Source organism: Babylonia areolata, chromosome 19 (assembly GCF_041734735.1).
Source record: "Babylonia areolata isolate BAREFJ2019XMU chromosome 19, ASM4173473v1, whole genome shotgun sequence".
Taxonomy (NCBI): Eukaryota; Metazoa; Mollusca; class Gastropoda; order Neogastropoda; family Buccinidae; genus Babylonia; species Babylonia areolata.
Genome location: NC_134894.1, coordinates 63783457 through 63795030, shown reverse-complemented (window position 1 = coordinate 63795030; position 11574 = coordinate 63783457).

Here is an 11574-nt window from a genome sequence, read left to right as displayed (position 1 = left end):
ATGAATGGTCCTGTAAGCATAACCCCTTGATGTCGATTAAAGTCTTTCTCTTTCACTCTCTTTCTATGTCTGTCTGTCCCTCCTCGCCCTCTCTCTCTGTCCCTCCCCCCTCTCTCTCAACGACAAACACAAAACTTTGCTGTTGTTGCCCATCTTCATATGGGGCTATGGCCTAATTGAATAAACCAGCCCTCTCCTTCCCTCCCTCCCCCCTCTCTCTCTCTCATTCCAACCCTCTCTCTCTCGCGCGCGCTCTCTTTCTCTCTCTACAATGACATACAAAATTTTGTAGCTGTTGCCCCATGTTCATATGGGGCTATGGCCTTTACTGAATAACCCATCTCTCTCCCTCCCTCCCCCCTTCCCCCGGTCCCCCACTGTTTCCCCCCCCCCCCCTCTCTCTCTCTCTCTCTCCCCCTCCATCCCTCTCCCTATCTCTCCACAATGAGATATGCAAAGTTTTGTTGTTGCCCCATGTTCATATGGGGTTATGGCCTTAACAGAATAACCCCTCTGCCCCCCCCCCTCCCCGCCTCCACCCTCCCTCTCTCTCTCTCTCTCTCTCTGCCTTGGTAATTTGGTTTCTTCCACTGCAACCTCCTTCCAGGAAACGACTTGAGGTGTCCACAGTATCTGTGGATGGTTTCACAGAGGCCCTGGAGCGGGGTACTGACTGTACCCGTCTGGTGGATCCTTCCAGGAAGGACGCCGATCTGCTGGCTCCAAGTGTCACTGGGGCTGCACATGAGGGTTGCTGTGGCTCGTCAAGGTGCACTACCTAGCCCAGTAGTATGATAGTCTGTCGTGTTCGACTGCGACCATCAGAACAGCAGAGTAGGCAACTGCTGTCCCGACTGTCTGGGCCAGAATTTGATTATAGTGGAGAGTGTGTTGCCCAGGTTACATCCCCACTCTCTCGGCCAACAGAATTTTAAGACAGTCGGCGTTGGGATGGTTCCTAAAGGCCAACTACCCCCCAAGGCTGCAGCACTAAGAGCCAGTGCAATCTTGCCTCCTAGATTGAGAGTCATAATCCTTCACAAAAGACTAAGCTGTAAGTGATTTCCCATTGCAACGGGGAATAGTATCTCTGCCTTCAGTACTCTTTCCTCTTTGGGTTCCACCCCAACCCCCACCCCCACCCCACCCCTAATCTGTCCCGTGAACGTGTTGTGATGCATCCTGTCTTCAGTATGGTCTTGTGTAGCATTACAGTGGTTATCATTGAACGAAAGCGTGATTTCGTGTGTGTGTGTGTGTGTGTGTGTGTGTGTGTGTGTGTGTGTGTGTGTGTGTGTGTGTGTGTGTGTGTGTGTGTGTGTGTGTGTGTGTTGTGCATGGCTTTGACACATGCATGATAGGTGCTTAGTGCTATGGGTCTTAGTACATGAACAAAGGTCGACATGTGACCTGTTGTTAATGCACCACAAGAGAGAGGTTTACACTGACCTACTGTTATTGCATGACAGGCGAGAGGTTTACACTGACCTACTGTTATTGCATGACAGGAGAGAGGTTTACACTGACCTACTGTTATTGCATGACAGGAGAGAGGTTTACACGTACCCTACCGTTATTACATGACAGGAGAGAGGTTTACACTGACCTACTGTTATTACATGACAGGAGAGAGGTTTACACTGACCTACTGTTATTACATGACAGGAGAGAGGTTTACACTGACCTACTGTTATTACATGACAGGAGAGAGGTTTACACTGACCTACTGTTATTACATGACAGGAGAGAGGTTTACACGTACCCTACTGTTAATTCAGGACAAGAAAGGGTCTACATGTAGCCAAGCGGCCAAAAGTGTCTACAAATCACTTTGTTCAGCCTGCAAGAAATTGACACCCGAACGAGAGAATGTAGCTGCGTGTTGAAGATCCATATTCACCCATGACAGGAGGTGTGTTGAAGATCCATATTCACCCATGACAGGAGATGTGTTGAAGATCCATGTTCACCTATGACAGGAGATGTGTTGAAGATCCATGTTCACCCATGACAGGAGATGTGTTGAAGATCCATGTTCACCTATGACAGGAGATGTGCTGAAGATCCATGTTCACCTATGACAGGGGATAGGGTGTTGAAGATCTATGTTCATCTATGACAGGAGATGTGTTGAAGATCCATGTTCACCCATGACAGGAGATGTGCTGAAGATCCATGTTCACCTATGACAGGAGATGTGTTGAAGATCCACATTCACCCATGACAGGAGATGTGTTGAAGATCCATGTTCACCTATGACAGGAGATGTGTTGAAGATCCATGTTCACCTATGACGGGAGATGTGTTGAAGATCCATGTTCACCCATGACAGGAGATGTGTTGAAGATCCATGTTCATCCATGACAGGAGATGTGTTGAAGATCCATGTTCACCTATGACAGGAGATGTGTTGAAGATCCATGTTCACCTATGACAGGAGATGTGTTGAAGATCCATGTTGACCCATGACAGGGGATAGGGTGCTAAAGATCCATGTTGACCCATGACAGGGGATAGGGTGCTAAAGATCCATGTTGACCCATGACAGGGGATAGGGTGCTAAAGATCCATGTTGACCCATGACAGGGGATAGGGTGCTAAAGATCCATGTTCACCCATGACAGCGGACCGGTGAAACGTCCAGCCATGACACGAGAGATGACTGAAGTCTGCTGCTGACAGTTCAGTGGATAGCAGCATCTCTGTTGTCAGGGGCGGGCGTTTTGTTGTTGACGGATGGTCCCCCTTCCACGTGCCAGCTTCACTCTCAGCTTCAGTCAGTGGAAGTAGGAAGGTGGCAGAATGGTCAAGACGCTCAGCTGCCAGTACAGAGTCTGTGAGGGTGTGGGATCGAACCCCCCTCTCGCCCTTTCTCCCAGGTTTGACTGGAAAATCAAACACAGCGTCTTGTCATTCGGACGAAACGATAAACCGAGGTCCCATGTGCAGCACGCACTTGGCGCACTGAAAGAATGGCAACACACACACACACACACACACACACACACACACACACACACACACACACACACACACACACACACACACACACACACACACACACACACACACACACACACACACACACACACACACACATATGCACGCATTCAAGGCCTGACGAAGGGCGTTGGGTTATGCTGCTGGTCAGGCGTCTGCCTAGAACCTGTGGTGTAGCTCATATGACTTTGTCCGAACGCAGTGACGCCTTCTTGAGAAATCGAAACTGAAACTGAAACTTCTCTTGTCACTAGCCTGGAGTGCACGTCTTCAGCACTGAGCAACTGTCTCTCGTGACGGGTCATGGACGCTGCTAGCTGGACACTTAATGGCGTGGTCAGGACACATCAGTAGTTTTGGTAATGGCGGATACCTCTAAGTGGATGTTTGCGGTCTGAGAATCTGGTCTTTTTGACTGGCTCCTACCCAGGCGCCATGATTGGTTAATGTTGCCTTGGACGAATGAAAATAATCGTTTCATGCTGAAATCATCGTCTTGGACTTGCCTTCTGTGATGATAAGAGCAATGACACCCTCTGCTACCATGGACGCGGGAGAATAATTGTATGATGACCAGGATCTCTGGTGATGAAATCATCGTCTTGGACTTTCCTCCTGGGATGACAAAAGAGCAATGACATCCTGTGCTGTTGTTTGGTGCAGACAGACTTGTCGCTGGACTGGAAACTAATGGCTGACTCCACACGTTTGTGCCGCCTTTGTGTGATTCAAGAGATTGGGCGCTTTGAGGAATGCATCCACGGCTTTGTTGATCCAGTTATTTGGGCCACTCTTTGTCTTCCCATTCTCCAAAGAAGTGGCCAGTTTGGGAACAGAGTAGGTTAATTGTCTCCCCTCTCTCCAAAGAAGTGGCAAGTTTGGGAACAGAGTAGGTTAATTGTCTCCCCTCTCTCCAAAGAAGTGGCAAGTTTGGGAACAGAGTAGGTTAATTGTCTCCCCTCTCTCCAAAGAAGTGGCAAGTTTGGGAACAGAGTAGATCAATTATCTCCCCTCTCTCCAAAGAAGTGGCCAGTTTGGGAACAGAGTAGATCAATTGTCTCCCCTCTCTCCAAAGAAGTGGCCAGTTTGGGAACAGAATAGACTAACTGTCTCCCCTGTGACCAGCAAGTGTTGTGGTCTTTCCCTGCAGACACGAGATTCACACCTGGACCCCCACCCTCGGCACGCCAGCAATGGCGGACATGAGTTGTGGACAGTGACAGCCAACGTAGACTCACGTCCAAGGGACTGATTTCTTCACAGCTGTCTGCCAACAATAAAATATGATGGAAGGAAAGAAGCACTGACGATACTCGTTTTCCTAAATGTTTAAGAAGATGAGAGGGGAAATGCACAGTTTTTTGTTTTGTTTTGTTTGTAGGTTGGTTGCTGCCCATATGCGGATAGGTACAGAATGGAACTCTTGGCGACGGGCGCAATAGCCGAATGGTTAAAGCGTTGGACTTTCAATCTGAGGGTCCCGGGTTCGAATCACGGTGACGGCGCCTGGTGGGTAAAGGGTGGAGATTTTTACGATCTCCCAGGTCAACATATGTGCAGACCTGCTAGTGCCTGAACCCCCTTCGTGTGTATATGCAAGCAGAAGATCAAATACGCACGTTAAAGATCCTGTAATCCATGTCAGCGTTCGGTGGGTTATGGAAACAAGAACATACCCAGCATGCACACCCCGAAAACGGAGTATGGCTGCCTACATGGCGGGGTAAAAACGGTCATACACGTAAAAGCCCACTCGTGTGCATACGAGTGAACGCAGAAGAAGAAGAAGAACTCTTGGCTAACACTTAATGACCGAAGTGGTCGGCTTCGCTCTGGTTTCAGACCTAACCATACATGCCACACATGTCCATCGCAACCAGACAGAAGCGTCAAACTCTTGCATTCCATTCATTCTCTCTCTACATACATGGCAAAAAATATGGAAGAAGTCGACAGTAACAAGGTTCTTGGGTAAGTTATAGATGACAAAATTTAATTAACTTGGCCCGATCACATAACTGTGTTATGTAAAACGTTTGCTAAAAAGGTATGTGAACTTTCTGAATTGAAACTTTTGTTTCTAATTGACACAGTCGAAAGTAACTTTCTATGCCTGTATTGAATCCTATATAAACTCAACTGTTTTGGATTTGGTGAATCGTGATATCCTAAACACCCCCTAAGTCTTCAAAGTCATGCTCTTGAATTAGTTATTCTAAAATATTCCACTACATTTGTTTTTGGTTACACAGAACTCGAAACATTGCCAATGAAGTTAAAGCTCATATGTGATAGCCATATTTATGTTCAAAATATCATCAGGTTGTGCTCCAACCTCTCTCATGTGTTATTTTCCAGTAAATAATCACCGTCATAAAATAACTTTGCCTCGGCCATGTACTGATCTTTGTAAAAACAAATATTCTGGCGGATGTTGTCTTGGAATACTGTTCCGTCAAAGGTTAATGTGGACTCCAGTCTTAGTGTCTTCACAAGACCCTGTCATTATTATCTGTCAGAGCGACATTTTATGAATCCTTGAAAGATTCTCAATGCCCCCCCCCCCCCCCCCCCCCCCAGCCCCACTCCCCCTTCTCTCTCTCTCTCTTGATCCCGCCTCTTCCCTCTCTCTCTCCTACTTCGCTGTCTCTTCCCTCTTTCTTTTCTTTCTTCCTCCTCTCTCTCATTCGCGTTCGTGTTCAGTGTGTCTGTGGAGAGTTGCATATTTTCTGTGTAATTTATTTTGTTCATCAATCTAATGATTGACGGTGCCATCGCCATGGAGATGATGATGATGAATGATTGATGGTGCCTTCACCATGGATATGATGATGATGAATGATTGATGGTGCCTTCACCATGGACATGATGAATAATGATTGATGGTGCCTTCACCATGGAGATGATGAATGATGATTGATGGTGCCGTCACCATGGATATGATGATGATGAATGATAATTGATGGTGCCGTCACCATGGACATGATGAATGATGATTGATGGTGCCGTCACCATGGAGATGATGATGATGACTAATGATTGATGGTGCCGTCACCATGGAGATGATGATGATGAATAATGATTGATGGTGCCTTCACCATGGAGATGATGAATGATGATTGATGGTGCCGTCACCATGGATATGATGATGATGAATAATGATTGATGGTGCCTTCACCATGGACATGATGAATGATGATTGATGGTGCCGTCACCATGGAGATGATGAATAATGATTGATGGTGCCGTCACCATGGAGATGATGAATGATGATTGATGGTGCCTTCACCATGGAGATGATGAATAATGATTGATGGTGCCTTCACCATGGAGATGATGAATAATGATTTATGGTGCCGTCACCATGGATATGATGAATAATGATTGATGGTGCCTTCACCATGGATATGATGATGATGAATAATGATTGATGGTGCCGTCACCATGGATATGATGATGATGAATAATGATTGATGGTGCCGTCACCATGGATATGATGAATAATGATTGATGGTGCCTTCACCATGGAGATGATGAATAATGATTGATGGTGCCGTCACCATGGAGATGATGAATAATGATTGATGGTGCCGTCACCATGGAGATGATGATGAATAATGATTGATGGCGCTATCACCATGGAGATGATGAATAATGATTGATGGCGCTATCACCATGGAGATGATGATGATGAATAATGATTGGTGGCGCTATCACCATGGAGATGATGATGAATAATGATTGATGGTGCCGTCACCATGGAGATGATGAATAATGATTGATGGTGCCGTCACCATGGAGATGATGAATAATGATTGATGGTGCCGTCACCATGGAGATGATGAATAATGATTGATGGTGCCGTCACCATGGAGATGATGAATAATGATTGATGGTGCCGTCACCATGGAGATGATGAATAATGATTGATGGTGTGGTATTGTAAGCAGGGACAAGTAGGGACTAGAGCCTTCTCGAAACAAGTCGACAGTCTTTGTGCAGAAGACCACACAGTGGGCACGAACCGCCTTCCTGCACAATAACTGTTTCATGTTGCCGAGATATTTCTCCTTCCATGGTGTGTGTGTGTGTGTGTGTGAGTGTGTGTGTGAGAGTGTGTGTGTGTGTGTGAATAATGTTTTTGTCGTCTGGGGCTCCCTTCCCTTGTTTGTTTTGTTGTCTTTCCCTCGTGTTGTTCTGTCTGTTTGTTTGTTCATTTGTTATTAATGCGTAATTTTGCTGCCTGCGTGCAGCCAACATTTACATAAATGATTCATTCACAGGGTGTAAGTTTGTCAATCAGCTGGTGATTTGCTGGTGACAGGTTCATTTATTCATCGGGTGCTGATTTTCAAACAGGGTGTTCATTTATTCATCGGGTACTGATTTACTAATAGCGCGATCATTTGTTAATCACGTGCTGTTGTGCTAACAAGGAATTCGTTTGGTTTTTAGAAAAAAGATATTCAAAAAGAAAGGTGGGGATAACTGTGCTGGTGGGATTTCATTGTCAAGGGGTGGCTGACTTGTGAAGAGACGACCGAGAAGCACGTGAACAGACGTGTGGAGGAAGTAGAATGGACTCCGAACTGATCCAAGGTTGTGCGAGACCAGGTGCTGTGTCTGTGATGTCTGTGTGGGTGTGTCGTTTGATGGTGTGCAGTCTGGCGCTCTCTGCTATGCCAGCATTCACCACAGCCATCCCAACACTCACCATCCCAACACTCACCACAGCCATCCCAGCACTCACCACAGCCATCCCACCACTCACCACTGCCATCCCAGCACACATTGAACAGGTGTGTATGGGCGGGGACTACCTGCGGAATCGCACCACTACCACCACCATCGAGCGAGTCAACGCATCAAGGTGTGCCACTGGTCTGCCACAGTTCTCAGCTCACCAAGGAGTGGTGTATGGCGTGTGTGATGGCTCCGCCCCTTTCTGTCTGCTGCACGTGACAGTACCCCGAGCTACGTATGTCCGCGCTCATGTTCGACGGACGGAGTACTGGTGTTACTCCAGACGCTGGAGAATGGTTATATATGACCTCAAGGAGTTTCGTCGAGATGACTATTTGGAAGAGTTGAAATGCGATTATCATTCTCTGCGGGAACTGTTTTTTGAGTCTGCTTCAAATCATATTCGTATTTTGTACTACAACAGCCCCTCAGTTCGAAACACGCTGTCGGCAATAGAAGCCAGGGATTTTGTCACATACTCACATGGACACCGTGGGTTTGTCACTGTGCCTTATATCAGACAAACCCGCGTTTGTTCTGAAGAGCTGACAGCGCCCCCCGACTGGGCCATCATGATCAGTTTTCAGCAGTCACACACATACCAATGCAACAAAATCAAAACAAGGATGAGTTACAGGAAATCAAAAAAATTTTTCTTTGCTTATCCATCATGCAGTGCATATGTACAGAAAGCTAAAATCTTTCTAGACAACCTTCTTCAATTTCGGCTTCGTTTCTTGCGGAATAAACAAGATCTCGTTCTGAAAATAGTCTTTTCTTTTCTTCCCAGAAGCCACGCACCCCATGAATTAGCGAACGGCATGTTCAACTGCTCTGTTGATCACTACTCTGCATTTGAGGATCATCTGCAGTGTAACTTCAAGCCAGAGTGTGAAGATGGACGTGATGAAACAGAGCACTGTCCCTTCAGCAGTGCCGACTGCCAGGGTCTGGCGGCGTCCCGTGAAAAGTGCTTCAAACTGGTCAACTTCCCTGACATGATTCCACCGACACTGGCAGAAAGAGAATGTCAAAATATAGGTGGGACCTTCGCTTCGATAAAATCAAGACAAGAACAAAATGACTCTCTCAGCATTTTTCAAAACTTCCACGTGTTCTGGGCACACGTGGGTTACGTTTCAGGTTGGCACGGGTCGCCGTTCTGCTACAGCCAGTTTCCTAAGTGGTCCGACAACACCATGATATACCACATGACTCACTTCAGGTCACTCACATACCGACCTTCAAGAACCGTCCTCACCATGGGTCTGGTATCCATGCAGATGAAGTGCGAGATGGTGTTGAACGTCACTTTTATACCTGGGGCACTGTGTCAAGTGAAATCTGAACTCAAAAATGGCTTTTTCTCCCCACGAATCGAGTCTGTCCATGCCAACACACCTTCACCCATCTTTGATCAAACACGACAGAGGTTCTGGGTTTGTTCATCAGGTCATGTGATACATCTCTTTTTCCGGAGCGATGGCGGCGGAGACTGTGTGAGAACGAGACTGGCACAGCACTGTGTTGTCTCTGACGTCACTAACGTCACTGACGTCACTAGCGCAACCCGTGGTCCCGCGTCCACAGAGACTGTGTTTAGATGTGAGCACGGCGACACGATCGTTGACTACAGTGTGGTGTGTGATTTCAGACAGGACTGCCCAGACAGCAGTGATGAGTCGTTCTGTGATCACTCCTCGAGTGACGGCCTTCTGTGTTCCAACGGGCAACGTGTCCTGCACAGCCAGCGCTGCAATGACCACTCGGACTGTGTGGACGATTCCGACGAGTTTGACTGTTCGGCAGACAATGCCTACAGCACTCACTTCACTGGAGACGGGAAGTACAGGCTGGTTATCAATCTGGACGGCACTGGTTACTTTACTCAACACCCATTGCAAACTGGGGAGTCTTGTCCTCAGACTCACTATGGCTGTACAAGCAGCTGGCTGTCCTGTCTCCCTCTTTACACTCGCTGCAACGGGGTTTTCGACTGTGTCTATGGAGAAGATGAAAACGACTGCGAGAGGGTGACATGCCCAGGATCCTATCGGTGCAGGGAATCAACAGTGTGTGTACATGGAGATCATCTGTGTGACGGCTGGGGTCAGTGCCCACAGCGGGATGACGAACTGATGTGTGACAGGACCTGTCCTGAGGGTTGTCTGTGTCAGGGTCACTCTATTTTGTGCCGTCAGCCGTTTCCTTCTTCGCGTTTCCCTCAGCTGCGCTACGTGGACGGCACAGGCTCGGGAATGGCGCCGTCCGATTTCACCACGAGTCCCTACCTTGTGCACCTGAAGCTGGGGCACTGCTCCATTGTGAACCTGTCCACTGTGGCACTGCCCAACCTGCAGGTCATGGACCTGGAAAACAACGAACTGACAGTGCTCAGTGTGTTTCGTTTTCCTGCAACTACCGAACTTGATCACACTGAAACTGAGGAACAACCCCATCAAACCTGCAGTCAGACATTCACTGAAAGGTGTGCACCATGTTCTTAAAAATGTCGATTTGTCAGGAACATATATCGACATGCTTGGTCAGGATCTGTCCATATATTTGCCACGTGTGAAACATTTGAATGTGTCATTTTCTAACATCCACATCATTGGACGCATGGGCTTTAGAAACATGCCATACCTTACCAAACTTGAGGTTCAAGGGAATCCCATTAACGAATTTCCATTTGAGTTATTTGCTGGACTGAAGAAACTGGAAACTATCTTTGCTTCCAACTACAGACTTTGCTGCGACAGGTTACTCCCAAGACTGTTAACAGAAATACAATGCTCAGCGCCAAAGCCGGTAATGTTGTCATGCAAAAACTTGATACCTACTAAACTGCTGGAGGTTTTCTTCTGGCTGCTGTGCACGTCGGCTCTCCTGGGCAGCCTGGTGTGTTGCGTGGCTTTATCTGTGACCAAGAAAAACATTGGCGGGTGCTTAGTCATGTTGATAGCCTGTTTGCAGTTTGCCAATGTGTGCACGGGAATCAACGTGGGTGTAACTATCGTGGCCAACGAACTACTCAAAGGGAGGTACGTTTTGCTGGAGAAGATGTGGACCGGAAGTGTGGCTTGTCACGTGGCGGGCTTTCTGAGTGTTCTGTCCAGCGAGCTGTCCGTGCTGACCCTGTGTGTCCTGACCCTGGGTCACGCCATGGCGCCCCGCCTCCCCGCCCCCTGGACACTCACAACGCGGTTCTCGGCCTTGACCTGTGCCGTGACCTGCTTCGTGGGGGTCACCCTGGCCTCCGTGCCGCTCGTGCCGGCCTTGTCGCACTGGGGCCTCGACAGCCAGTCGGGTCTGTGCCGCCTGGCTTTGTGTGATCGGCTTTCGTCCCGTCAGGAGTTCCGCTGGTTCACTGTGGTCACCCTGTTTAATTTTACTCTGAGCTTAGTGATAATGGCCGGTCAGCTGGTCATCAACAAACGCTCGCCAAAATACCTGATCGGACTTGATGCCCAGGACAGGTCAGTGTATTATTCTGTCCAGCTGATGGGAAGCGTGGCCGTGTCTGGAGCAGCTTTCTGGCTCTGTTTTGGTCTGGTCACTATGATCACTCTCCGTGGAGTGGATGTAGCAGTGAAAGTTCACGACAGTTTAGTTGTGGTGGTGCTACCTCTGCACTCTTCCCTGAACCCTGTGCTCTATCTGTGGAGTGTGGCCTCACAGCGCCGACACCGGATGCAGGAAGAGAAACTTGTAGAAGTGTTCAGAGCACGACTTCCGTGTCAAGTCAAAACAAAGAGAGCAGCAGTACATGATTGAACGATTCGGTGGATCAATCAACGGATCATTTAATGAAAGAAAGGGCGGGCAGAG